Source organism: Eurosta solidaginis, chromosome 5 (assembly GCF_040869045.1).
Source record: "Eurosta solidaginis isolate ZX-2024a chromosome 5, ASM4086904v1, whole genome shotgun sequence".
NCBI lineage: Eukaryota > Metazoa > Arthropoda > Insecta > Diptera > Tephritidae > Eurosta > Eurosta solidaginis.
Genome location: NC_090323.1, coordinates 244,269,387 through 244,295,873, shown reverse-complemented (window position 1 = coordinate 244,295,873; position 26,487 = coordinate 244,269,387). Strand labels below are relative to the sequence as shown.

The 26,487-nt window shown below is 35.8% G+C and overlaps 1 protein-coding gene and 1 long non-coding RNA gene across 10 annotated transcripts in view; one reads left to right on the top strand and one right to left on the bottom strand.

Moving 5' to 3' along the window:
• Positions 1-26,487, top strand: part of sif (still life) — an 843,636-nt gene that overhangs the window by 87,966 nt on the left and 729,183 nt on the right. The gene's annotated exons all lie outside the window — the stretch shown is intronic.
• Positions 5,875-6,704, bottom strand: LOC137253029 (uncharacterized). Its single transcript, XR_010953695.1, has 3 exons — positions 6,459-6,704; positions 6,060-6,355; positions 5,875-5,998 (listed from the first exon to the last, which is right to left on the bottom strand). It is a non-coding gene; the product is annotated as an uncharacterized lncRNA (long non-coding RNA).

Genomic DNA, 26,487 nt, shown 5'->3' with positions numbered 1-26,487 from the left:
TTCTGTTCCGCCTTCGGTTTTGACTTCTAATATTTCTTCTCCTTTGTTCTTCTTTTCTTAATTCTTTACTTTTCCTTTCCTTGCCTTGGCTTCTTCTTTACATATTTGTCACTTTCTTTGTCGAACATTTTTCTTCAAAGGGTATTTTAGATTTTCTTGCGAAAAAGTTCTAAACGTTTTTTTTTATATGGAAAAAATTTGAAACACCCTTCAAAAAAATTGTCTAAAATTAATGCAAATTTTGAGGGGTATATAGCTTATACTTTGTTAGACCAAAATGAATTGAGCTTGTAAACTGCATTCTTAAAAAGTCTGAAAACTCTAAATAAAAATTTTGAAATTATCGTTGTCTCCAATTTTCTATTTATTTTCAAAAACGTTTTTGAGATTGGTTTGCATAATTCGTGTACTTAAACGTTATCGAAATAAGCAACTTTGAGCTTGGTATCGGCATACATATATTTATCGAAATAACTTTTTTAAACTTAAAATTTCAACTCACGTGGCATAGCTAAACAAACGTTCATCTTAATCAATTTCGACTTGAAAGTTTTTCTTATAACGCGATTTGTTGGAATATCTTTTCAATAGACGTACCAATATCATTGCTCATGTGGTTGTCCTTGTTATTGTTAACCATTCCGGGAGATTTTGTTTGTATCGTTGTTTGATATCCAGCTTCTTTTAGTGTATTTAGCAGCAAACCAACCCCGGCTACCATTTACGTTTCCCCCTCTAGCTGACTGACCTAGTTGAAATTTATTAAAAGAAAACTAAACGAGTTTTATATGTGTGTATGTGTTTATTTGCTTGCAAAATGACTCCACATATACTTATATATGGGGTATTCCATCCCATTTCAGCCAATTTTGAACCCGACCCCTTTAGAATTGGCTGAAAGTTTTTCTTCTTTTTCTAGCTTACGAAAGACGTTTTTCAGAAGTTTTTAAAATTTTTTCATCCAACTCAAAAAAAGTTATGAATTATTAAAAAAACACCGTTTTTGTTTTCAAAATGCTATAACTTTTTCAAAAATTTACCGTTTGGGATCTTTTTTTTTAAAAAAATTTGTTTTTAAATGTACTTTTCGGAAAGAATTCAAAAAAATTTTTAAAGTTTTTTTTTTGTAATTTTTCAGTTTTTCGAGATTTTTCGAATTTCGTCTCTTTTTTCTTATAAAAAACTTTAATCAATTCTGCAATCATCCCCACTAATCCCGGAGTGGGCCGAGAATTTTTGTTTTTATTTAATTGAAAAAAAAAAAAAAACTTAAAATTTTTTTTTGTATTTTTCCGAAAAGTACATTTAAAAACATATTAAAAAAAAAGAAATGATCCAAAACGGTCAATTTTTGAAAAAGTTATATCTTATTTATTTTGAGTTGGAAAACGGTGTTTTTTTAAATGTTATAACTTTTTCAAAAATTTACCGTTTTGGATCATTTTTTTTTAATATGTTTTTAAATGTACTTTTCGGAAAAAATACAAAAACAAATTTAAAGGTTTTTTTCAATTGAATAAAAACAAAAATTATCGGCCCACTCCGGGATTAGTGGGGATGATTGGAGAATTGATTAAAGTTTTTTATAAGAAAAAAGAGACGAAATTCGAAAAATCTCGAAAAACTGAAAAATTACAAAAAAAAAACTTTAAAAATTTTTTTGAATTCTTTCCGAAAAGTACATTTAAAAACAAATTTTTTTAAAAAAAAAAGATCCCAAACGGTAAATTTTTGAAAAAGTTATAGCATTTTGAAATCAAAAACGGTGTTTTTTTAATAATTCATAACTTTTTTTGAGTTGGATGAAAAAATTTTAAAAACTTCTGAAAAACGTCTTTCGTAAGCTAGAAAAAGAAGAAAAACTTTCAGCCAATTCTAAAGGGGTCGGGTTCAAAATTGGTGGAAATGGGATGGAATACCCCATATACATTAGAATACCATACATTAAGATGGAGCAGAAGGATAAGGCCCAGTTTTTCAGTAGTTGGTTAAGCTAAGCTTAAACTAAGTTTGCTTAAACTCTAGTCAAATTTAAACTCCAGTTAAACTACAGAGTAGTTTTTCAATCACAGTTTAAGGCCGCCTTTGGGGTAGGCTTTTTTGTATAGAAACAGTGGTTTTTAAACGGTTTTATTTAGCTTGACTTGAAAGGTCGGGCGGCCGGATGGATGATTTTTTTAATTAACATTTAAGTAACTTCCCGGTAAGCTACAAGCTTAAAACTTGGAATATAGTTCAGAACCCGATGACAATGCAATAATAAGAAAAAAATCATCGCTAGGTGACGCAAGGATGGAGATATTCACAAAAATCGTATTTGTGGTCCGATTTGTCTCATATTTGGAACTCATAATACATACAAGATTAGAAAGCGACCTATGAAAAAAATCGCCGCTAGGTGGTACGATTTGGCTCATATTTGGAACACATAATACATACAAGGATAGAAAGCGACCTATGAAAAAAATCGCCACTAGGTGGCGCAAAGATCGAGATATTAAAAAAAATGGTATTTGTGGTCCGTTGTTGTTTTTGTTGTTGTTGTTGCGATAAGGTTGCTCCCCGAAGGCTTTGGGGAGTATTATCGATGTGATGGTCCTTTGCCGGATACAGATCCGGTACGCGCCGGTAACACAGCACCATTAAAGTGCTAGTCCGACCATCTCGGGAACGATTTATCAGGCCATCCCTCCCTCCCCACCCCAAGTTCCATAAGTGGCTTGGGGTCGCCAGAGCCTCGTCTGTTAGTGAAACAGGATTCGCTGCGGATAGGTGAGGTTGACAGTTGCGTTTGGAGAGGCTGTATATTGCGCTGGCAACCTGAAGGGTTGCGCAACACAGCCCCTTGAATCTGGTATTTTAGTCACCTCTTACGGCAGGCATACCTACCGCGGGTATATTCTGACCCCCTAACCCGCTGGGGGGATATTAGTTGTCCGATTTAGTCCATATTTGGAAAACATAAGACATGCATGAATACAAAGCGGCCTATAATGTCCGATTTGGAACAAATAGTACATACAGTCCGGTAGAAGTGACATCAAAATATTGTTACGAATATTAGCAAAACTAAGGAGTGCTGCCATCTCTAAGCCGATGCTAAGCAGTGACGTGAATTCACATCCTTAGATCAATCATTTTGTATCTACATAAACGAAACAATAATTGCGTCTACACATATGTACCATGTACGTATACGAGCAGCGGAGAGTCAATGCACAAACACATGCATATATCTGAGATACTCCAATAAGTATGCAATGAGAAAAACTATAAAATTGTGCAATTGTAGTTACAGCTGAGAAGTTTGAGAGCTGCTGGACTAGTCAGAATCTACTAGAAGATGCGAAGGTTGAAATCAAAGAATATAAAAGGCGACAATTGTAGAGGCGCTGGAATTCAGTTTGATTTGAGTTGTCAAGCAGTTTCGATTAAGACGATATCTAGCGAGCAATAGCAGTATTATTTTGAAAGTCAGTTTCATTTGAGCTATCAGTTTGGTTATTAAGCCAGCTAATAGCAAAGTATAAGTGTTATTGTGAAGTACTTTAATAAAGGCCATTTTTCCATTATTCAATATTTGAGTTATTTATTCAACAGATTAGTAATACGAACTTAGCAGAAGGGCAAATAAGAGGATTTGCAAGTAAATTCGTTACAATATTTTGGAGTTGGAGGAGGGAAAAGCATACGTAGCGCCGAGTCGAGTAAAGTCTTTGGAGGGATTATGTATTGAGGACTTAGATTGTAACAAATTGTCAGGAAAGAGTCCCTGTAATAATTAGTCACTAAATGAACTAAATAAAAAATAAAAAAAAAGATAATAGGCAATTAAATATAGATTAAAAACTTGAAAATAAAATAATTAAAAAACAACTTTTAAGTTAAACGGTTTTTTTGAAAACAATATAGCAGTTTCTTGATATTACGAACATACGATTCCACGAAATTTCGATTTTACGAACATTCAAAATTTTTACATTGAGTACTTTATAGTACGAATAAACGTGCATCGACAGTACTTAGTTGTACGAACAACTAACAAATTTTGTGTTATGAAGTCGATAATATTGAAGATGACCAGACAGAAAGCGCGGACGAAATTTTAATTGAAGAATCAAAAGTTAAACATACAGGCGCTATTGAAAGTTTTGGCACGTGCATTCGGTGGGCCAAGCAAAACAATGTTGAGGGTTCAAATTTGGTTATTTTGACAGAGCTTCAAAAAGCTGCAGTAAACAGTTACCTCAATGTTCCTGTCAAACAAACAATGATTAATTTTTACATAAACATTTTAAACATTAAATACTGTCTTACTTAATTAAGCACATGATATTGTTCGAACAACTTTTCTGAGCATACACCTAAGCTAAAATATGCAATATGTATGTACGAGCCGGACCCGTCCATATCTAGCGCAACCAATATAAAAGCATCTTATCAAATATCAGCACAAATCAGCTGTCCTATCAATCAATTAAAACTTACAGCTTGCGCTACCATATAGCATATAAAAAAACCAGTCAGTAATGCACTGCAAATATTCACAATAGTACCATAACACAATCGTTTATTAATTATTTTAATAAAATATAGCTAAACAAAAGCTCTAGGACCAAAATTGACCAAAATTGCCCAAAGCTCGCTAGTAGCCCGAATCTCCATCCTTACAACCAAACCTTTATATAAGTGCATTCCAAATAAGACCGAAAAAGGGACGCGTACATAAAAACAGCAGTTAGAAATAATATATATGATGTTATAGGGTGATAACCATTCTGAAATGATTTTTTTCTTTTTATTATTGTTTTTTGCATTTATTATTTGAGTAAAACAAGTTTTAAGAAACACGTGTACTTTCTCTGGTTATTTTAGCTATTTTAATCAAGAATATATGAAAAATGTTGCGGTACTCGATTTTACGAAAAAATCGATTTTACCAACAAACCCTGCAACGATGGTGTTCGTAAAGTGAAGAAACTGCTGTACTTACGTTAAGTAATAATACTACTAAAAACTAGAAAATAATTAGGCAGGTGTTACTAGTCATCACAGCCCTCATCAATCTAGGGCGTTGATCATAAAATTAAATAAAAGCGTTGGGCGTTGGGCGCGTGAAATTTCTAAAAACGTGAAGCGTGGCTAATTTAATTAATTGGTCTTACTAATACATATATGAAAATATCATTGTAAAGATATGAACGGTTGACTATCAATATAAATTTGACGCGATCTACGTCCTAGATTGATATGAAGTATGATGACTAGTACCACCTACCTAATTATTTTCTAGTTTTTAAGAGTTTTTAGTAGTATTATTTTATTTTTTATAAGTATTGTTTTCAATAAAACCTGCTATAACAAAAGTATGTGTACCTTATTTTAGTTATTTATTTGTTTTTTACTTATTGTTATTTTGTTTTATAACGATATGTTAATTCTTCTTCGAGTCATGGCTCCCGAAACATATAAAATTGCTTACGCGTAAAAGGGGTGGTGACACGCACATTTTCAAAAATTTAAGTTTTTTCATTATTATTGTTTTAATTCAACTTGGGAAGGGAAATATAAATGATATAAAGCTCTTTTTTGCAAAGCTTATTTTATTCGCACGAGAACCCTTTAAAAATCTTTTATATAAAAGTGGGCGTGGTCCTTAACCCATTTCGTTGATTTTTTTCCGAAGCATTCTCTACAGTAAAGGCAAGCACTATGCTGAATTTTGTAATGATAGGTTTAACCGTTTTTGATTTATGATTAGTAATATTTGTAAAATTGATTTTATCACAAGTGGGCGTTATCACGACCATTTTCAAAATTGTTTTAGCGTCCACGCATCAAATTTCATCATTATAATTACATTATTTATTAACTGATGAGAGTTGTGTTTTCCAAAATTTTTTGTATATAAAAAGTGGGCGTGGTTATCATCCGATTTCACTTATTTTCAATACCAAACTATTCTGAGTCCATATAAGCCCGTACACCGTAGAACACACTGAGTATAAAAATGTTAACAAACCTTATTAATGTCAAAAAAACGTTATACTGTAGATTACCAAAATTTATCAAATACAAAAGAGGGTTTCCATCTTAATGTTTTGTTGTAAGAATTTGCAAGCATGCATGCATATGTGAGAGGCAGACGACAGCTTTGGCGTTAGCAAACTGCAATCACTATGAATATTTTATCGTTGTGCTGCTGTTTTACCTTCACATCGATGTTGATTGCTGTTGGTTGCTTTATTGTTTCTTTCCATAAAATGATGCTACACCCCATGCTTTGGTTCGTTTTAGACTTATTCAGCTGTTGGAGGCTAGGATTTTATTTTCATTAAGCGTACTTTTGCAGCAACTGAGGGATATGGATGAATTTATTGTATTTATAAGTGAAAATATTTACATCTTGTATTTATTCTCATATATACATATTTTTGCAAGATAATGTAATGGAATACCTGAGAGTCATCCAAATAACTATACATAGGTGTATATCTATACGAAGTACCATCATTCTTGTCTTCATTGTGGTAATTTCCTCGATGATTGTAATATCAAAAACAGTGCGCTGTCGATGAAATCAACCGAAAGGGTTTTAAGGTCGATGCAATAGTGGTAAACGTCATTCATATAGTTAGAAAATCACTGCTTGGACTTTTATTAACACGGAGGAATCATGTTCGATCACAGAATGCACGCATGAGATGTTGAATGCTTGAAATACAAGCTTAAACTAGTGGTGAGCGCATTATCGCTCAATTGAGCCAGACTTGCTTCACACATATTCTTATAGCTCCGTCACATAAACAGTTTTTCATATAGATGAGTTTAAAACAAGCTTATGCATTATGAGTAGATTACACGTATTTTTATGGAGAACGGTAGAATGAGCGACATTTGCGTCATCTGATATGGAAAAGTAGCCAACTCCCAAATTTTGTTGCAAGCAAATCATAAGAAGAAGAATTTGACATTTGCTTTGGCTAAGGGTGTTGGCACATTTTGCAAGTGAAATTATTTTTCCCACTGGTTGCTAATTTGTCTAACATTTTTCGCAATTAAAAAATGCAATAGATCAGTCGGATACGACACAAAATATTGTGATGAATATTAGTGACACTAAGTGATACTCACATCATTAGTCTGATGCTAAGTAAATGAAGCCACAACAACAATAAAGCAGGCAGTCACTTGTATCTACATAAACGAATCAATCATTATGTCTACACATATGCACGTACACGCAGCGGAGAAGAGACACACAAACACATGCATATATCTTATCTGACATGCTTCCAAAAGTAGGCAATTATCTGTGGAAGTGTCCCTCACATATACCCGCGCATATGAGTAGCTATACACGTGCATGTAGTTATAATTTTGTTGCAGTAACTAATCTAATTCTGGAAACGCCTAGAAGTATGAAACGAGGCAATCGAAGAGTATAGAAGCGGCAACAGTAGCGGCACGACAATCAGTTTGATTTAAGCAAACTATCAGTTGCGAAGTATAAGTGTTATTGTGAAGTACTCTAATAAAGGCCATTTTGAATTATTGAATAGTGGAGTTTTTTATTCAACAGTTTAGTGATTGGAACGTTAGTAGAAGTTTGCAAATAAGCGGAATTTCAGTAAATTCGTTACAATATGTTAGCAGGCATATTTCTTGTATAGCGAGAATGTTTTGTATGGGCAAGGCGAAATAAACTTCAATTGCCAAGTCTGAAGTTCCTTCATATTTACAAACTCAACATCTTGGTTGATAGTGGCGATGTTACTGGAATGCATAACATTGTGTTAAATGCATCTATATTAAAAATGTCATTGTGCCGCAGCCTTTACTCTCCATCGCTCAGTCGTTAGCGAGATAGCACTGAATGGACACTGCGCACGGCTATCTCTGAAATGTTAAGATTCCCTATGGGAAATATTATGATGGGGAAACGCAACTGATAACACGGCCTTTCTGCAATTAACTAATGGTCTTAACATATTTCGGGTGTATTTTTTTCTTTTAAGATTTGTTGTAGGTTATCAATGTGTTTTTATACGCAGCTGTACTTGTACACAGGGTATTATAACCTTGATTTGATAACGGTTGGTTGTAAAGGTATAAAGGAACCGAGATAGATATAGACTTCCATATATCAAAATCATCAGTATCGAAAAAAATTTTATTGAGCAATATCCATCCGCCCGTCCGTCTGTCCGTCTGTCCATTAACACGATAACTTGAGTAAATATTGAGATATCTTCTTTTATATATATAAAACATTTTGGAAACAAAAAACCTGATTATTTAGTAAGTAATACACCTAGAATGTTGAAATTTGACGCGTGGACTGATACTGAGACTTTTGATAAAAATTTGAAACTTCAAATTTAAAAAATGGGCGTGGCACCGTCCCTTTTATGACTAAGCAATTTTCTATGTTTCCTGAGCCATAACTCGAAGAAAAATTAGTTCAGAATGGAACCATATGTATATGTATTATTGCGCAACCTTGTAACACTATTAAGCACACAAAACAAACAACAACAGCATTTCAAGTGTACAGCTGGGTATGTAATGTTCGGTTTCACCCGAACTTATACTTCCTTACTTGTTTTTCATTATTTTAACAGAAGTTTAGAAGTTTCGTTCAGGGCTCTTTTTTAAAAATATAGGTTACCTTTCTAAATCAAAAATCAAATTTTCCAAAAAGTTTGTTTTAATAAATTTGCGTTGCCATTTTATTTTAAATTTCCTGCTGGGACGCTCTTGCTCTCGCTCTCACTAATGCACTCACATTTATAGCTCCGGCACATAAGCAGTTTTTCATATAGATGAGTTTAACACAAGCTTATGCATTATGAGTAGATTGCACGTATTTTTATGGAGAACGGTAGAATGAGCGACATTTGCGCCATCTGATATTGAAAAGTAGCCAACTGTCAAATTTTGTTCCTAGAACATCATAGGAAGAAGAATTTGGCATTTGCTTTGGCTAAGGGTGTTGGCACACTTTGCAAGTGAAATTATTCTTCCCACTGGTTGGTAAAATTTCTAACATTTTTCGCAATTAAAGACTGCAATATAACAATCGAATACGACACAAAATATGTTAGCAAGTAGTTTTGTTGTATAGGGAGAATGTTTATAACAGTGCTTCGCGAAATTTTGTATTGAATGGGCAAGGCGTAATAAACTTTAATTGCCAAGTCTGAAGTTCCTTCATATTTACAAACGCAACATCTTGGTTGATTGTAGCGATGTTATTGGAATGCATAAGCTTGTGTTAAACGCATCTCTATGAAAAATGTCATTGTACCGCGGCCTTTAAATTTTTGCCAACCACTGGCTTACTGACGACTTGCTATACTGAATCACAGTCGAATAGTTTTACGAAGCTCTCGAGTGCACCACTGCTTTAAATTAAAATTTTTGTACTTGAGAAGCACCGATCTTATTTTACCAAGCTATGCGTATGCCTTTGTTGAATCGGATACCGAGCTCAAAAGATATTAAAACCTGTTATATATTTTTCCATAGTCAAAATAAAGGCATATCTATTGAAAAATTGAATGGGAAACAAACCTGCTGTAAAATCAATTTTAGTAGTATTTAGTAGGATAACGAAACCCTCTTAACAAAAGAATCAGGTGCGATCATTTGGCACTTTTTTTGCGGTAGGAGGACCTATCCAGTCTAATGCGTACATTTTTCTGTAAATGAATGGAAGTGAAACAAATTTTTTGACAAATTGACTATGTCCTTCTGATAACTACACAAACACAACTACAGTAAACATTTTAGTAACAGATTTTTGCACACATGATTACATTTCCATATGCTTGCTATCTCGACCGTGTATAGTATTCATTTAATTTTGTTCATATGTATGTACATACTAGGGACGACGATTTGCGCCTGGTGAGATTTTCGGGATCTGACATTTCAATACCGGAATTGTCCCGAAATTTAGACTGAGATTAGAGAGGGAGAGATAATTATTTATTATATTAAAAAAAAGAATTACAAAAGTAGAAATTGTAAGACTATACTTTAAAATAATAAATAGTGGATCTTATACAATAACATTAATTGTTGAATGTCTACATAGCACATATAGTTAAAAACAATAGTTTAAGCAAATTCTGTTACAATAAGTTCCCTATATTTAACGCAACTACTTATACAAGAGCGTAGCGAGTGATAGTTACCACCGCTAAGAATAGTTAAAACCTTTTGCAGGTCCAAAACTTTCTCACCAAAACATTGAAAACGGATATCTTTGTAAATAGGACATATCCCAATAAAATGCAAGGTGTCTTCAGCAGTACATAAGTTGCAAACCGAGCAGTTTACAGAAGTTACATTTTTAAAAGCTCTTGCATTGAGGTTTAGCAAGCCACTCCTAGCGCGAATGATCAGACTTATGGCGTAAGCTGAGAACTCATCGGAGAAGTAAGTAGCATCCATAGGAATCAAGTACGGGTAAAGATCGTGTGACCTAGATTGAAGCGCACTCTCGGTGTAGCTAGCAAACTCTTTTTGCAGCAATTACTCTAGTACTACAGGAATTCGCAGTTTTATCGCTGCTGGTGAGAAATCACGCTGAGGTTCCATATCACCATCCCAGTTTTTCACCCAGTACGAGCCTTGACACACTATCTCCTCAGCTACAATGCGGGGCAGTCTATTTGGTGATAAACTAAAACAGCGCGCGATATAATACATGTGTGTGCTTAAAGTATGGTAGTACAGCGAACATAAACCTGATTCGAGGTGCAACATATAGTTTGGAATGTTAGATGGCAGAAATATTAGTTTTTTATAAAGAATCGCAGGAGTTTCTCTACGGACTCAAACTTATTAATACCCCATATTTGCGCACCATAAAACATGATAGACCTGGACGCCGCTTCAAAAATTTCATCTTTTGTGAGATGGGAATTCTGGGATTATTTATATATTTGAGCCATGTAGCAACTATAGCAGTTTTAGCTTCTGGCAGTTTCGCATCTAAGTGCTTTGTGAAAGAAAGTTCATAATTTAAAAGCACGCCTAAGTATTTGTACTCATTTACAATCTCAATAGTGTCATTACCATAATTCCAGCAACACCCCGCGGACATCCTGCTAGCTTCCCTAAAAACTAATATTTTGGATTTAGAGGGATTAACTGTCAACCCTCACTGCTTACTATAAAGGTAAAGCGTATCTATCATTTTCTGTAAAGGGGAGAATGTCACTTAAGTCATTAATATATAAAGAGAACAGAGCTGGACTTAGCATGCACCTTTGCCGTACGCCCTGTTTAATAGAAAATGGTTCCGAAAGCCCTCCATCCATCCAAACCTGACTAGTTGTATCTTCATAAATTAATCGAAGTACCTCAATAACGTGACTAGATAGACCGAGCTGGGCAAGCTTGGAGAAAAGCAAATTCCTTGGAACTGTGTCAAAAGCACATGAAAAATCGACAAAGATAGTGAAAGTTTTCTTTTTCGCACTAAAGTTCAAGTGTACAATACTGGTCAGGTTCAACATATTGTCAATTGTTGAATAGTTTTTGTGGAAGCCCGCCTGAAACTCGGTAATAAGATGATTGCATTCGAGCCAAGCGTTAATGCGACTCAGAAGCAAAGCAGCGCAAATCTTATATATGATGTCAAGCAGCGATAGTCCCCTGTAGTTGGAAGGAAGTTCAGGGTCGCCTTTTTTGAAGAGGGCGATAACAATTTCGCTGCGGAAATATTGCGGAATGTGTTTCTTACGAAATATTGCATTGAACAAAGCCAGTAGTTCTGTTAAGAGACACTGCGGGGCGTACTTGTAAAATTCATAAGAAATTCGATCTTGACCCGGAGCTTTGTTGTCTTTTAGACTTTTCAATACAAGCCGTAACTCGCGGAGCTCAAAAGGAGGATCGAGAAAAGGGTCTATATCTGAAGGTAACGTCCAATGCATGTAAGGTGCTTCTACTGTACTAGATAACAATAACTTGAAGTGGTTGTAGAAATCTGACAACGACAGACTACACGACACCCTATGGGATTGACTTTTCAAAGAGTTAGCAATCCGCCACCAGTCCCTTGTGCTTCTCACAGTACTTAAGAGGTCAATATCATTTCCTTCATATTCCAGTTTTTTCTCAGAGCAAAGCTTGTAGTAACTTGAACGTAATGCGACATACGATATACGAGCTGCTTCCAAGCCACTCGTCCTCCACTCGTCTAGGTGTACTAACATTTTTCTACGGGCTTTAAAGCACTGGTTGTTAAACCAACTATTTTCTGGGACGTATTTTGATTTTCCAGGACTGTCCGGGGCAGCAGATTTTATTTTATTTTGTAAGGAAGACACCATAACATCAATGCTAACATCTGTAATGTCAAAACTGCTGCTGAATATTGAGCTAATAAGATTGACATACCTTTGCATGTGCTTCGGCTTCCACACTAACTTGGGTGGGCAGGTCCTTGAGGTGTCCTTAGCGTTTTTATCTGAAACCTCCAAAATTACGCAAAGCGGCATATGATCAGAATATTCTTTTTTGCTAGCTGAAAGGCTCTTAAGGGCTGGTAGAAGCTCAAACGAAGATATAACGTAGTCTATAACAGAACACCCTTTAGCACTGCAAAACGTAAATTCGCCACTCATATCATCGGGTGACCTACCGTTTAGTATAACTTCGCCCACATCCTCGACAAAATTTAGTAGCTTTTTGCCTTTAGCATCTAGCACTACATCCTTAGATTTTCTGCTTATCTGTACACCCGAATGACCCGACAGTAAGTTTTTGTCAAACAATTGATGTTCACCTACGCGCGCGTTTAAATCACCCAAAACACAAAAAGAGACCGGTTGCTGCGAAGCGAAAAAGTTCTCTAAGAGCTTAAAATCATCAACCCATTTGTTGCAGTTCAGATACTGAGGGATTAACCACGTACACACATGTAGGTTTACCGACAGTACAACACACTCAGAAAGACTAAGAAATTGTAAATTGTAAACAGCTTCTAAACTCCTCTTAAAACCAAAAAGACACCCTCCGCTAGCGCGACCAGTCACATGCGTCTTAACCGCATCTACCCAATGTAGTACATAATCTTTAAAATGGTGAGATTATTTTGACCTGTCCTCGTAAACAACATGAGTCTCAAATAAGAAAAAGATATCGAATGATTTTATATAATTAAAAAAGGTTTTAAATTTAAGCTTACTACGAAAGTTGGCGATATTGTATGATACTTTAATTTGTGCTACCGTGTTGGGTTGACTAACAGTATTACCACTCCTCATGTTTGCACCATCAGACCGGGCAACGTTTAGTTTTTGCTGTCATCTTACTTAAAATACCATCATACGTTATATCTAGTTTCTTCAGGGTTTATCCATAGTAACTCCGAAGTAAAGCCTCCGCCGGTTCACCGTTACAAATTAAGACTTTGTTTGCGTTAAACGCCATCCACTTTTTGTTTATGCACATAGCATCATTTCTTACATATATGCTCTGAGGGCGGTCCAGCTTCCAAAGATCTTTTTTTAATTGCAGCAATACTTTCTTGCTCTGTTCTTTTGCAGCATTGAGATCCTTCTCTAAAAATATAGACGACCCCGACAGTTTTTTAGCGCTTTTGAGCACATAGGTAGCCATCTCTGCAGAAGTAAACTCAGCAATCACGCCCATTTTTTGATTTTGAATGTACAGGCGACGCACATCTCGGACTTGTACGTGTTGCAGACCCAGCCTCTCAACGCATAGCTTTTCACCGCTTTTTTTGGGGAGTCTTCCTTTGGAATACCTCTTACTACAACGTTGTTCCTTTTTCTGTCATCAGTAAGTCGGTTTAATTCCACCCTATCCAATTCCCGATCGTGCTTAATTTGCGTTACCTCAGCTTTCAGTGCCTCATTTTCAGCTTGCAGGTGTTCGATTTGAGCCCCCACTGTCTTTGCTTTAGCTCGTCAATGTCGCTTTTCGTCGCTAGCCCTTCAAGCTTTCTACTTACATTGCTTTCTATACTTTTAATAGCAGACATTATGTCATGCAACGACAAGTAGGGGAAGTGTCGCCCACCTTGTGTTTTGCAGCTTGCGACGTAGGTGTGCGTTGCATTTTTATTTGCTTGTGGTGTTATTTGGTAGCCCTGGCTATATGAGGGTCGATAACGTAGTGCAGGGGAACAGCTGATATTGTCTATTGCTTTATTTAGGTTTGTTTTGAACGCGCCTTACAATTCGTTGATTTTGTGTAATAACTATTTTTGCTTCTTTTAGTGTTTTCTTCCACGCTCCAGAAATTTACATATAGATACTAAATCAAGTTTAAAACAAATTACAAAACTCCCAAAGAGAGCAAAAGCCGACACAAAATATGCACACTCCAAAAGTTGGCACACCAGAATATGGTGTTTGACAAAAATTGCAATACATATGCACTCAAATAAATATAAATAATACAAAAACAGAAGTTGTACCTAGTAATTTATATTGTAACGAATTCTGGGAAATTCCTTATAATTATATACCTTCAGCTAACGTTCGAATCGCCGAACTGTCGAATAAACAACTCCAATATTCAGTATTATAGAATGGTATTCATTTAGATTACTTTGGCAGTAGTACAATTATACTTCACTTCACAACTAATAGCGTATTTAATTCATATATTATTACTGATTTCTGATTCCTCAGCTTGCGCTGCTTTTATACTCCCGGTTATCTCGTTCGCCAGTTCTCCTAAGGTCTAGTCGTTTCACGATCATGTGTTCCAGAATAGCTGTACCTTATCCTTGGTTACGCAGCTATATGCATGTATATTTGTTATTTATGCTTTTCTTCTAGCCATAAGCGTGTGTATGTGTGAGCAACTACTTTTTCTCATAGATGATGACTGCATATGTGTATGTGAGATATTCTTCGTCGCCTTCTATGTACATAAGTGTTGGTTGCCTTAATTTGTACATGTACATAAGTTTGACTGCTTGCTGTTTTTGTTGTTGTAATTATTTACTAACTACATAGTGATGCTAATATTCGCCACAGTGTGTTTTTTTTTTCATATAACATGAAATTTTCCGCTGAAATCGAAAATGAGCTGTTTTATTGAACCAGTGTTGCTCACGCGTAAGACTAACACTGGAAAATAGTTAATTTTACATTGAACTGGTATGCTGAATATGAAAACAACAACAGTTTTGATGAACTGGTTCTAGTTTTTGAGATATTCCTACTTTAAAGTACACAAAATACGAATATTTCAGGCAATGTTGTCTCAAGTACCACTTGAAGAGTGAGTCCATTTTGTGTCTTGAGGATATCATATTTTTTATTTTGAGAAATCGTCTATTGAGTTTACTGGATTTTTCGCAGGGGTCGAGATATTTGCAGATATCCGTGCACTGAGGAATTTGCGAAACTACTTGCATAAATGAAATTAATTTAACAGACTTAAGGGCAGGCTTTTCCGTGTGAATTAAAATTACAGGTTAGGGGGCGCTCAATTTTAATCTTTTAATTTTTGACTGCTTAGCCTTAATTTTACTTGTGTTCTTAGCTAAAACGCCAAAAGTCCGGGTTAAACTCGAGTTAACTCAAACAGTTCACAATATGGACAGAGTAAAATATAAGTTCGTTGCTTTTTGTTGGAAACGCCAGAAGTCTCAGAAAAGTATATGTGTAGTGAAATTTCGATAGTTGCAAGCTTTTGTTCGTTTTGCCATGTGAAGCTGTTTCTCCTCTTACTAGTTGCTGTACTGGGGGCTTTTCGCAGCAAAATTCTTGAACGGCCTTCGGCGTATTTCTATCGTCGCACGGCCGATGCCAAGCGCTCACTCTCCACTTATGTTGGGTCGACCACTGTCTCTAAGCGTTAGACAGTTTTCTTGGTCCCTCTGATCCACACCTTTCTTCAATCTTCTTCTCGGTGTGGATTCACTTGCCGTTTCATGACGAAACTCGTTGAACTTCTGCGCTAGACAGTTGCTAGTAGCGCAAGGTACTGTGGGAGAGTTCTTTTACTCTCTCTGATCCGCATCTTTCTCCAATCTTCTTCTCGGTGCAGATTCACTTGCTGTTATATCAAAGACCGCTTGCAGCGCTGTTGTCTTTTCTAGCTTGTGACTCTGCTTTCCTTGTCTCCTCCTTCTTATCAACACAAGAGAGTTTGCATTGAAATGCAGCTGGATATACCTTCTGGTTGCAAATTATCCAATAGACACAGTTCTTGTTCATCGAAATCCCGCCGCCCTACTATGAAGCATAACGACGTGAATGGAATCAAATGGAATGGAAAGCGTTCAGACACATAGTCGGTGGCTATGGAGCTCAGCTAAGCCATGACACCATCGACAAGGTGCTTACCATAGTGAAAGCCTTGACTAAGCTTGTACTAATGACAGATGAAAAAGTTATTTTTCGACAAACTGAAATCAATTGTTATTTTCAACAATCGCTGGATTAAAGTCTAATTAAGTTTTATGTGTAAACGTATTTATTTTTTTCGAAACAGTAAAGTTTAAAACCTGATTACCCAAAATTCCGATTTTTATACATTCATGTTTCTGGGAAGAAGGCGACTATGTGGAAAAAAATACTCTTACTTCTGATAAGCTTTAAGGTCCAAGGATAGGTATGGGCCGGATTCTTGCAACTTTTTTATTTGGTATGGGAACCACACCAGTCTATTGTTCATTTGTGAACTAATATAAGAAAAAAAATTTATATCGCGAACTGCCTCCGAGGAGATTAAGGCCGTGCTTATTTTACAATTTTCGTCGTGGCCCTTTCAAATATTCCGTCCGAAAATGCAGGAACAAAAGGGAAAGGTTTTATGGAGACTTCGAAATAGTCCAGAAATGATGCCGAACATAGTTTATTGTTTATTGTTTAAGCCTTTGGATTACAATCCTTAGAGACTAAAATATGAAATTTACTTAAAATATTAAGAACAATCTACTTGTGGTTGCGTATGAATCCAACTACTTATAGAACTGAAATTATTACAAAAATCTTCCCGAAATATTTACGAAATGGTCTTGAAATAACCAAAGAATTATTTCAAAATAGTTCAAAATTATCTCAAATAGTGCCGTATTGATCCAGGTATTGTCATAAAACGACCCGAAACATTTAAGAGAAAGCCAAGAAAATATCAACCATATGCTCTAATTAATTTAAAAAAAAAATTCAAATAATGCCTGAATGAACCGGAAAGTGCCCTGTAAGCAACACGAAGACTGCCAGCATTTTTGAAATTATATCGACAAAAGTCTACAAATAGGAATAGTTACCATACATACATGTTAGACCGGTTGGGTCCCCATAAAAAAGGAAAGCTTTGAAAGTCCGCCCCTAAATTTGAATATTATTTTAAGAAGGTTAAAATAATATAATATGTATACTTAAAAATACAGCCGAAATGGTTTCTTTTATAGTTTTATAGTAACTTGGTTATTTGACATTCGAGTTTTCGAATTGATACGTCATTACGTCTTGAAAATCTGTATATTTGATCTTAATGTCCTTTCGAGCTGTGAAGTCGTTTTCACATGATTCGGTCAGCTAATCGGGTTCTACTCCTCTCACTGTATCTTTTTGGTTTTACCAGACAAAAGTACTTCCAAATTTATTACATTGTTGCTTTAGAACAATTTCCCTAAGTTAATAAATAAAGAAGTTATATAATAAAAAAATCATTAAATATTTCCGAAATATTCCAAATTGATGCCGATATGGTCCCAAAATAACTCATAAAATGATTCTGATAACAATTCAGAAATACTCCTCAACACAGTTGCAAAACTAATCCAAAAACAAATAAGGAAGGCTAAGTTCGGGTGTAACCGAACATTACATCCTCAGCTGCCAAATTACAGCTTGCAAAACTTTTAAATTACCTTGTTTTAAAAGTGGGTAGTGCCACGCCCACTGTCCAAAATTTTACTAATTTTCTATTTTGCGTCATAAGGCCAACCCACCTACCAAGTTTCAAAGCTTTATTCATCTTTGGTAATGAATTATCGCACTTTTTCTGTTCTTCGAAATTTTCGATATTGAAAAAGTAGGCGTGTTTATAGTCCGATTTTGTTCATTAAATAGCGATCTGAGATGAGTGCCTAGGAACTTACATACCAAATTTCATTAAGATATCTCAATATTTACTCAAATTATCGTGTTTACGGACAGACGGACGGACGGACGGACATGGCTAAATGAATTTCTTTTTTCGCCCAGATCATTTTGATATATAGAAGTCTATATCTATCTCGATTAGTTTATGTCGTTACGGGGTACCGCTAAGCGAACAAAATTAAATTAAATTAAAAAATGCTCAGCTGAGTATAATTATGTGAAGATTATCCCGAAAAATGTCAAACTTATCAGTCTTGCAGATGCCGTTCCGAGGCGGCATAAAACACCGCCAATTTGTAACAAAAATTAAAAGGTGCACGATGCAAATTAGAAGAGAAGCTCGGCCTAAAATCGTTTCGGAGGTTATCGCGCGTTACTATTATTTATAATTTTTAAATAATTCCGGAAGTGACACTGTTCATTTTTCCGCAATAGTTTAGGCCTTAATTCGAGTGACCTAGGTATGTCACTACTTTGCTCTACCAAATGTTATTGGTTTAGGACAAACAAGCCTAGGGTTGTCACGACTTTTAAAAAGGGTAAAAAGGATTTAGATGTTTGTGGGAGGGGACTGAGCTACCACTCACTGCTGCGTAGAACTCTATCTAAATAGCCCAGATACCAAAATGTTATTGGGATAGAAGAAATACAGGTAGAGAAATAATAATTTTACAAAAACATGGAGTGAGAGCGCGTGGTGGAAGTCTTATAGGCTTCTTCGCATCGATGACGCAAGTACCGATGAAGATTTAATGACGAGCTGTACTAGCTTTACGCAGACATCAACATAGTCAAGCGAATTAAAACACATCATCTACGCTAGGTCATGTTGTCCGAATCAAAGATGATGGGCCGGCTAAGGAAGTATTCCTAACGGTACCCACCTATGGAAGCAGAGGAAGAGGGCGGCCTTCACAATGCCGAAAAAGCCAGGTGGAAAATGATTTAAATTTACTTGGTGTGACCAATTGGCACCAGCTACCCTCAACGATGAAGCGACTGGTGTGCCTTGTGTGATGGCCATAACTGTTTAAACTGTTAACGCCAATTAAATAAGTTCGAGATAGGGGTAGCAGCGGAGGCAGATTCTGCAAACTTTTCCTTAATTTTCATACCTCTATTAACGTAGCGCATGACCTTAATGTCACTATTCAAGGTAAATATACTAAGTCATATCGGCTGAAAGTAATCAACAAGTTATTGTTCACAAGCGGTGAGGTATACTACCACAATTTTTTCAAAAAAATATAGTCTGCGGATCCTTCCATAATTCCAGAAGCATAATTTAACCGTGATGGTACAATCAATCATAAGAGCGTACAATTACTGGCGTAAGCTGATTTTATTGATATTATTGGATTTCATCTATTTGGTTTCAAGCATTAACAGCAAAAACAATATCAGCTTAGAAATAAAACGGAGAAACTGTTGCCAATAAATTCTACTTCGGAATGAGTAGGCAACAACAAACAAAAGTCTTCTTTCGAGGAACAAAAATCACGTTCTACAAGTGGCTCATCATTCCTGTCGTGATGTATAGCTCGGAATCATGTGCGGTGTCGAGAAGAGAAGATGAGATGGCCCTTGTAGTATTCGAGAGAAGAGTTGGGAAAATGTATGGACATGCCCGTGATGCCAATGGTGAGTATCAAAGGAGATATAATGATGAGCTGTATGAGCTTTACGCAGATATGACGATAATGCAGCGAATAATAACCCAAAAGCATAGCTGGCTGAGTCATGTTATGCCAATCGACGAAGACGATGCGGCCAAGAAAGTATTTCAGTCGCCACCTAAGTTTGGAAGCAGAGGAAGGGGGGAGACATGCGCTCAGTTGGATGAAGGTGAAGGTGGAAAAACGCTAGACCTCCCCGGTGCTCCCAATTTGCGTCAAAAAAATAATTTTTTCACCCAACAATTCGAAGATTTGGTGGATTTGGCCTAATGTATATGTGGTTCCGATTTGGATGAAGAAAATTTGTAAAATCCGGCCCCAGTAAACTCACTCATAGAAAATGCGCAACTCATTACATTGTAGATAAACAAATTTTTTCAATTTTTAAACCATTGTTATTAATTTGGTGCCATAGTGCGATCCGAGTGGGTAGAAAAGAATTGGCGTTGTATGATTTACCTCGTCACTTGCTATGTTATAGGTGTGCAGGGAACCTAAAAGCCATCCATTCAGTTCCATTGTAACAGTGACATATAATTTTCGTAAGGAAAATGTTAGTAATAGATAGAGAAAGTGGAGAGAAGTAGAATCGTGCATAAAAAGGCATGCATAAAACCAAACTGGAAAGTCAAAAGAGCAAGATACTGAGAAACTGTGAGTGCTAACTAAACAAAAATATTGAGCACAAGTTGACCCGCTAATGCATTCGTAGGTTAGTTGGTTGTCGAAAACGTCTTCGAATATCATGCTTATTAATGCGCAGAAGCGGAAATCATGCTCATTGGAAAGTCATCATTTAGTTATTTTAGCTTATGTAGCAAGTAACTGACCCAGTACAAATGTTATATTGAGTTACGTATGTACATATTTGAAAAATAACAAAAGCATTACTTTCTCTCTCAAATATGAGTAGCCATGCATGCTTCACATTAGAGATATACGCCGCCGCCGATTAGTTATGTTTTTCGCACGTCGCCGCCGAATGTCAAAAATATCGGCGCGGCGACGGCGGCGTCGGCGGCGTTCGGCGCGTAACTATATTTTCTACTCTTTTAACACTGTCTAGGCATTTATTGTTCACCTCGAAAATTGGTCCGATATGGTCGAAAGAGGTATCAAAGGATGCGCATCACTGCCAGTTATAAAAATCCAATTCCGACATTTAACACTTTCTAACCGTTCAAAAGTTATTTGAGAAAACAGACGCTTTCAATGCCAGCTTAACACGGATTTCGCATCACCAAGTTCTTAAAACAAAACACTTAAACAAAAATTATATAATAAATTTAAATGCTTACTTCGCATAATTTTATGAAAAATTAATAAAGTACAATGAATTTAAATAAAGTGCCCCAAGTCGAACATATTTTCAAATTGTCCCCAAGTTGTTAAAAAAGCAAGTTAGCCGAAAAAGGTGCCGAATTTTATTTCTCGATTGACTGAAAGAATAAGCGAAATCAGTGATGCAAAATCCTTTAGTTGGCTTCAGTGGTTTAAATTCTCCTTAGAAATGGTTCTCAACTCACACTTAAGTTGCATATGTCTTCACCACGTATGAGAAGGGTTTGAAAAATCAATTTGTTTGCTGAACTATAAAATAGCGTCCGAAATCTTGATTTTTATTTTCACACTTCATCATTCAACACCCAAGTCTCTTGGTTTGACATTTCCTAAAGTTGTCGGCCCTATCCCCAACTAGTCCCTTGGAGTGAATCACATTGGATAAAGCCTATCAATCATGTTTAAATATGACCAACACGTGACGGTTTCCGTTACAAATGTGAATACGTAGGCACATTTTTTAACCATGTCCAAATGACCGGGTGTTCTACTAGCCTAATGTAGGGGATAGTCGGACTAGTCTGAAAACTGAAGGCGGTCATCCATAATGAGTTCTTATATCATAAGGCCGGAAACGAAGAGTATTGAGGTCAACATATCGAACACAAACGTCTGCAAATTTTGGTCTACATTTAAAAAATTTTATCCACGGTCCTTGTAAAGTTTAAATTATGTAGATGCCCACCATCACACATAAGTTACGCAATGCTATCCACTTAGACTGCTCATGATTTCGAGGGCAGCATCCTTGGCCGAATAGTTACTCCCTAACGTTTCAATTTGTTTTTTTGGTGTAGCTCGGAAGCATAGCGCGACAAAAATATCCATCAGAAATTCTTCGGAGCTACAACCTAGACCTTCTAGGAAAGTAACGTCGACGAAGATGTGAGTTCGAAATCGCAGTCCTATGAATTCTGTGCTGGCATATGGTATAAGGGCCAGGATGCGTGGTAGCAACTGATGGTCGGGATTGCTACTATTCGCACGTGGGGAATTGTAGCTCTTAAACACAGCCAAAAAAACTGAAGGCGCTCTTTGGCGCGATCAACAATACGCCCGCATTGATGTTAATCGTTAAAATGGTGTCACGAAAGTCATGACTATTAGTAGATAATTTATAGCCATCGTAAGTTGCCTCTAGGCGTGACCAGCATGTAGCCACACATGATTTAAAGAAATCGTGTCGACGACGGATATTAGAGTTAGCCCAGAACATATCCTTCGGTGAAACTATGCTGAAAAAGTGTGACCATTTAAAGTATTTCTCGCTCTCTCCGCAAGGAGCCCCTCCCGAAATTTTTTGAACGATCCACGAGATTTTGAAGCAAAACCCGCGGCTCTTTCCGAATCGTCGATTTCCTTAAATACATATAAACAAAACCTTTCCCAATATTATTTTTTTAAATTTTCGCTTTACAAGCCTCCCAGATCTTCATCCACAAGTAAATGATATTGTTCCAGATCGTCAAACATACCACTGACGCCAGCAGTATGTTTCCCTATTCATCAGTTGTGGACAATGTGATACTTTGAAGTTCAACGATTCAATTCAGAGGTTTACGCCGATGACTTTGTCGGCGCGCCGGTCACGCCGCCGCCGCCGGTATATAATAGAGCCTATGCCGTCGCCGCCGATTAAGTGACCGGCTTTAACCTCTACTTTACACAAACATATGCATGGATGTATATGGGGTATTCCATCCCATTTCGACCAATTTTGAACCCGACCCCTTTAGAATTGTCTGAAAGTTTTTCTTCTTTTTTTAGCTTACGAAAGACGTTTTTCAGAATTTTTTACACCGTTTTTGTTTTCAAAATGCTATAACTTTTTCAAAAATTTACCGTTTGGGATCTTTTTTTTTATTTTTAAAAATTTGTTTTTAAATGTACTTTTCGGAACAAATACAAAAAAATTTTTAAAGTTTTTTTTTAAATTTTTCAGTTTTTCGAGATTTTTCGAATTTCGCCGTTTTTTTTTTCTCATAAAAAACTTCAGTCAATTCTGCAATCATGCTCACTAATCCCGGAGTGGGCCGATTTTTTTTTTGGTATTTTTTTTTATTTAATTGAAAAAAAAAATTTTAAAAATAAAAATAAAATAAAAATTTTTTTTTATCAATTTTATTTATATAACAAAAAAATGTAAGAAAATGATTTTTTAGTATTCTTTTCTTTATATATTATGGTAATCTACGATTAAAATAACCAGGATTAATGACTGACAGCGAAAGCGAGCCACTCCGGGATTAGTGGGGATGATAGCAGAATTGATTGAAGTTTTTTATGAGAAAAAAAAAAATGGCGAAATTCGAAAAATTTCGAAAAACTGAAAAATTAAAAAAAAAAATTTTTTCCAAAAAGTACATTTAAAAACAAATTTAAAAAAAAAAAGATCCCAAACGGTCAATTTTTGAAAAAGTTATAGCATTTTGAAAACAAAAACGGTGTTTTTTTTTAAAATTCATAATTTTTTTGAGTTGGGTGAACAAGTTTGAAAAAATTCTGAAAAACGTCTTTCGTAAGCCGGAAAAAGAAGAAAAACTTTCAGCCAATTCTAAATGGGTCGGTTTCAAAATTGGTCGAAATGGGATGGAATACCCCATATATGTGTTGCACATGGCTGTATGCATGTACGAAATTGTTGATATGTTTCGCATACACTTTTAAATGTAATAGGATTCAATATAGGACCAAGAGCTTTCGCTCCCGTGCATCATGTGATTTTCGAAAAGCTTGATGAGGTAGCACGAGAAGTGGCGGCAATAAATGGAGCGAGCCAAAACTCACTCTCTCTCTTTAACTCAGTCACCCTGTCATGCTGACTTTGTGGCCTAGTGTGGTATCAGCGTTGATGCGGTCATTTTCCAACTGAAATTTTATATTATCTAGTAAATTTTCGTGAACTTTTTTTCGCGTCTCAACAATTCTATTCATATAGTGCGCGCCTGTGTGTTTTGTTTTTGCACTTTTACTTATACATACATATTTAAACAAATAAGAGTAAATATTAAGATTTTGCAAAGTCAATGCATAAATGATATAGATACCGAAAAAAGTGCACTGTGTAAGAAAGGAAGAAAAAAATGTCTTGAAATGTGCAGAAAATGAAAATGGAAGAATAAATAAATTATGCAAAATACAAAAGTCCACTGTGAAATACAAACGTGTGTATGTGTGTGTGCTAGTTCATATACAAATGTATGAGTATGTTGCTGTAATATTTGCTACAGCCTCATCAATGCTATTCTCATTGTGTTTAGCTAACAAATTTGTGTCATCGAATCAACGCTGGAGGCCTTAAAGCGCGTTTTCTACAAAAGACAAAGGCCAACAAATGCTGTGTTAGTGCTAATAATAATACAAACAACAATTTATTAATCAACAGAACTTTTACTTTAGTATGCAATACATATACGACGCGACGAAATGACCCAAAGAAATATCGAACTAAAAGCATACACATAAATCATGTCGCGGTACGCCTAATGGTATGCAACAAAAAAAAAAAAAAACAAAAAAAGTTAAACGAAAAGGAAAAATGTGTTGATTTACGAGTATGTATATTCCATTACCGCAGACGAATGTTTTTTTTATAAGATTGTTTTATATTATTCCATTCGTGTTAGAGATGCTCCTCGAATCGGCGTTACCAGAGCAAATCGTCTGAGAATCTGAACTAGTTTCAAAACCAGTAGGTATTTAGTAGAAGATTATGCGTCCACCAAACGTCAAGTTGTTCTATCAATTTCTAACGCCAATTATGCGATATTGATATTTATTGGCGATCTTATTTTATCAATACCAACAATTTCTGAATGGATCCCTGTACAGTTGTCTATTAAGTTGTATTTTAAGGAATTATAACTAACGGACATTCTCTTTCTTGTTATAAATATTTTTTTCATTCTGCCGTCTGAAGCTTGCTCCTCCTCGTATTGGTTGCTGTACCGCAGCAATACGATCGAGATGCCTTTGGCGGCGTACTTCTATCGCCTCACGGTCTATGTCAAGTGCTCACCCTCAAGGTCTGTTGGGTCGACCACAAGCACTAGACAAATCTCAAATTTGCACCGTACTGTCTTCTCCCGCTTGCGACTCTATTCTCCCTCTGTCTTTTGAATAGGTCGCTTCCCAAATAATAAAATATTGTAACGAATTTAGGAAAATTCCGCTTATTCCAAATCTTCTGCTAGCGTTCGAATCACTAAACTGTTGAATAAATAACTCCAATATTCAATAATGCAAAATGGTCTTTATTAAAGTACTTCACAATAACATTTATACTTCGCAACCAATAGCGTGCTTAAAACAAACTGATCCTGCTTACTCAGCTTTTGCTCCTTTTATACTTTCTGCTGTGTCGTTCGCATACTTCTAGGCGTTTCTTTTTCTAGAATTTACTACTTGTTTACCAGCTATAAACTCACCAGATATAGACTACAGATACACGTTTATAACTTCTCATATGCGCGTGTATATGTGAGTGATACTTCCACCGATGATTGCCTACTTTTGTGAGTATCTCAGATATATGCATGTGTTTGTGCATATATCTCCGCTTCTTGCATGTACATATGTGTAGACATAATGATTGATTTGTTTATGTAGATACAAGTGACTGCTTTGTATCCGCTTAGAGATGATAGTATGCCTTAGTGTTGCTAATATTCCTCAAAATATGTAAAAAGCAACGTATTCATCAAACGTAAAAAAATGGTTTTAAGGAATAATTCGTAGCCGTGTTCACTTGAGCAATTGGCAAGCGTTAGGGACCGTGTTCCAGAGTGGTACTTTGGCTGAACAATATTGTGATCAAGCGTTCACGAGAGCACTACATCTTCGAAAGTCTACTTCAAAAAACGAAAATTGTACTTCAGAAAAGTCAACTATACTTCAGAAAGCATAAAATTGATTTCAGACTAAAAAATTGTACTTCAGAAGCTGTAAGGTGTATCTCACAAATCAAATGTATTTCACAATGAACGCACAGTTTAAAAAAAATTGTTTGGGCTCCATTGAACAGCATTTTCTGATTCTTAAGATACAGTGTTAGATTTTTGAAGTGCAACAGATGGTGGTGGTTTCTTAAGTACAATTTACGGGTTTTGAAGTTAAATTGAATATTCTGAAGAAGAAAAATTAATTGATTCTAAAAACAGTTTACGTTTTTTGACATACAATTTGCTATTCTAAAGTACGACTGACGTTTTCGAAAATGACATCGACTACTGTAAAGTACATTTTACGACTTCTAAAGTACATTTGCCGTTTCTCATTATTTCGAAGTTTTTTTTTTACTATTTCTGAGCATCATTTTATGGTTTCTGAAGTACACTTGGAAAAGGTGTCCA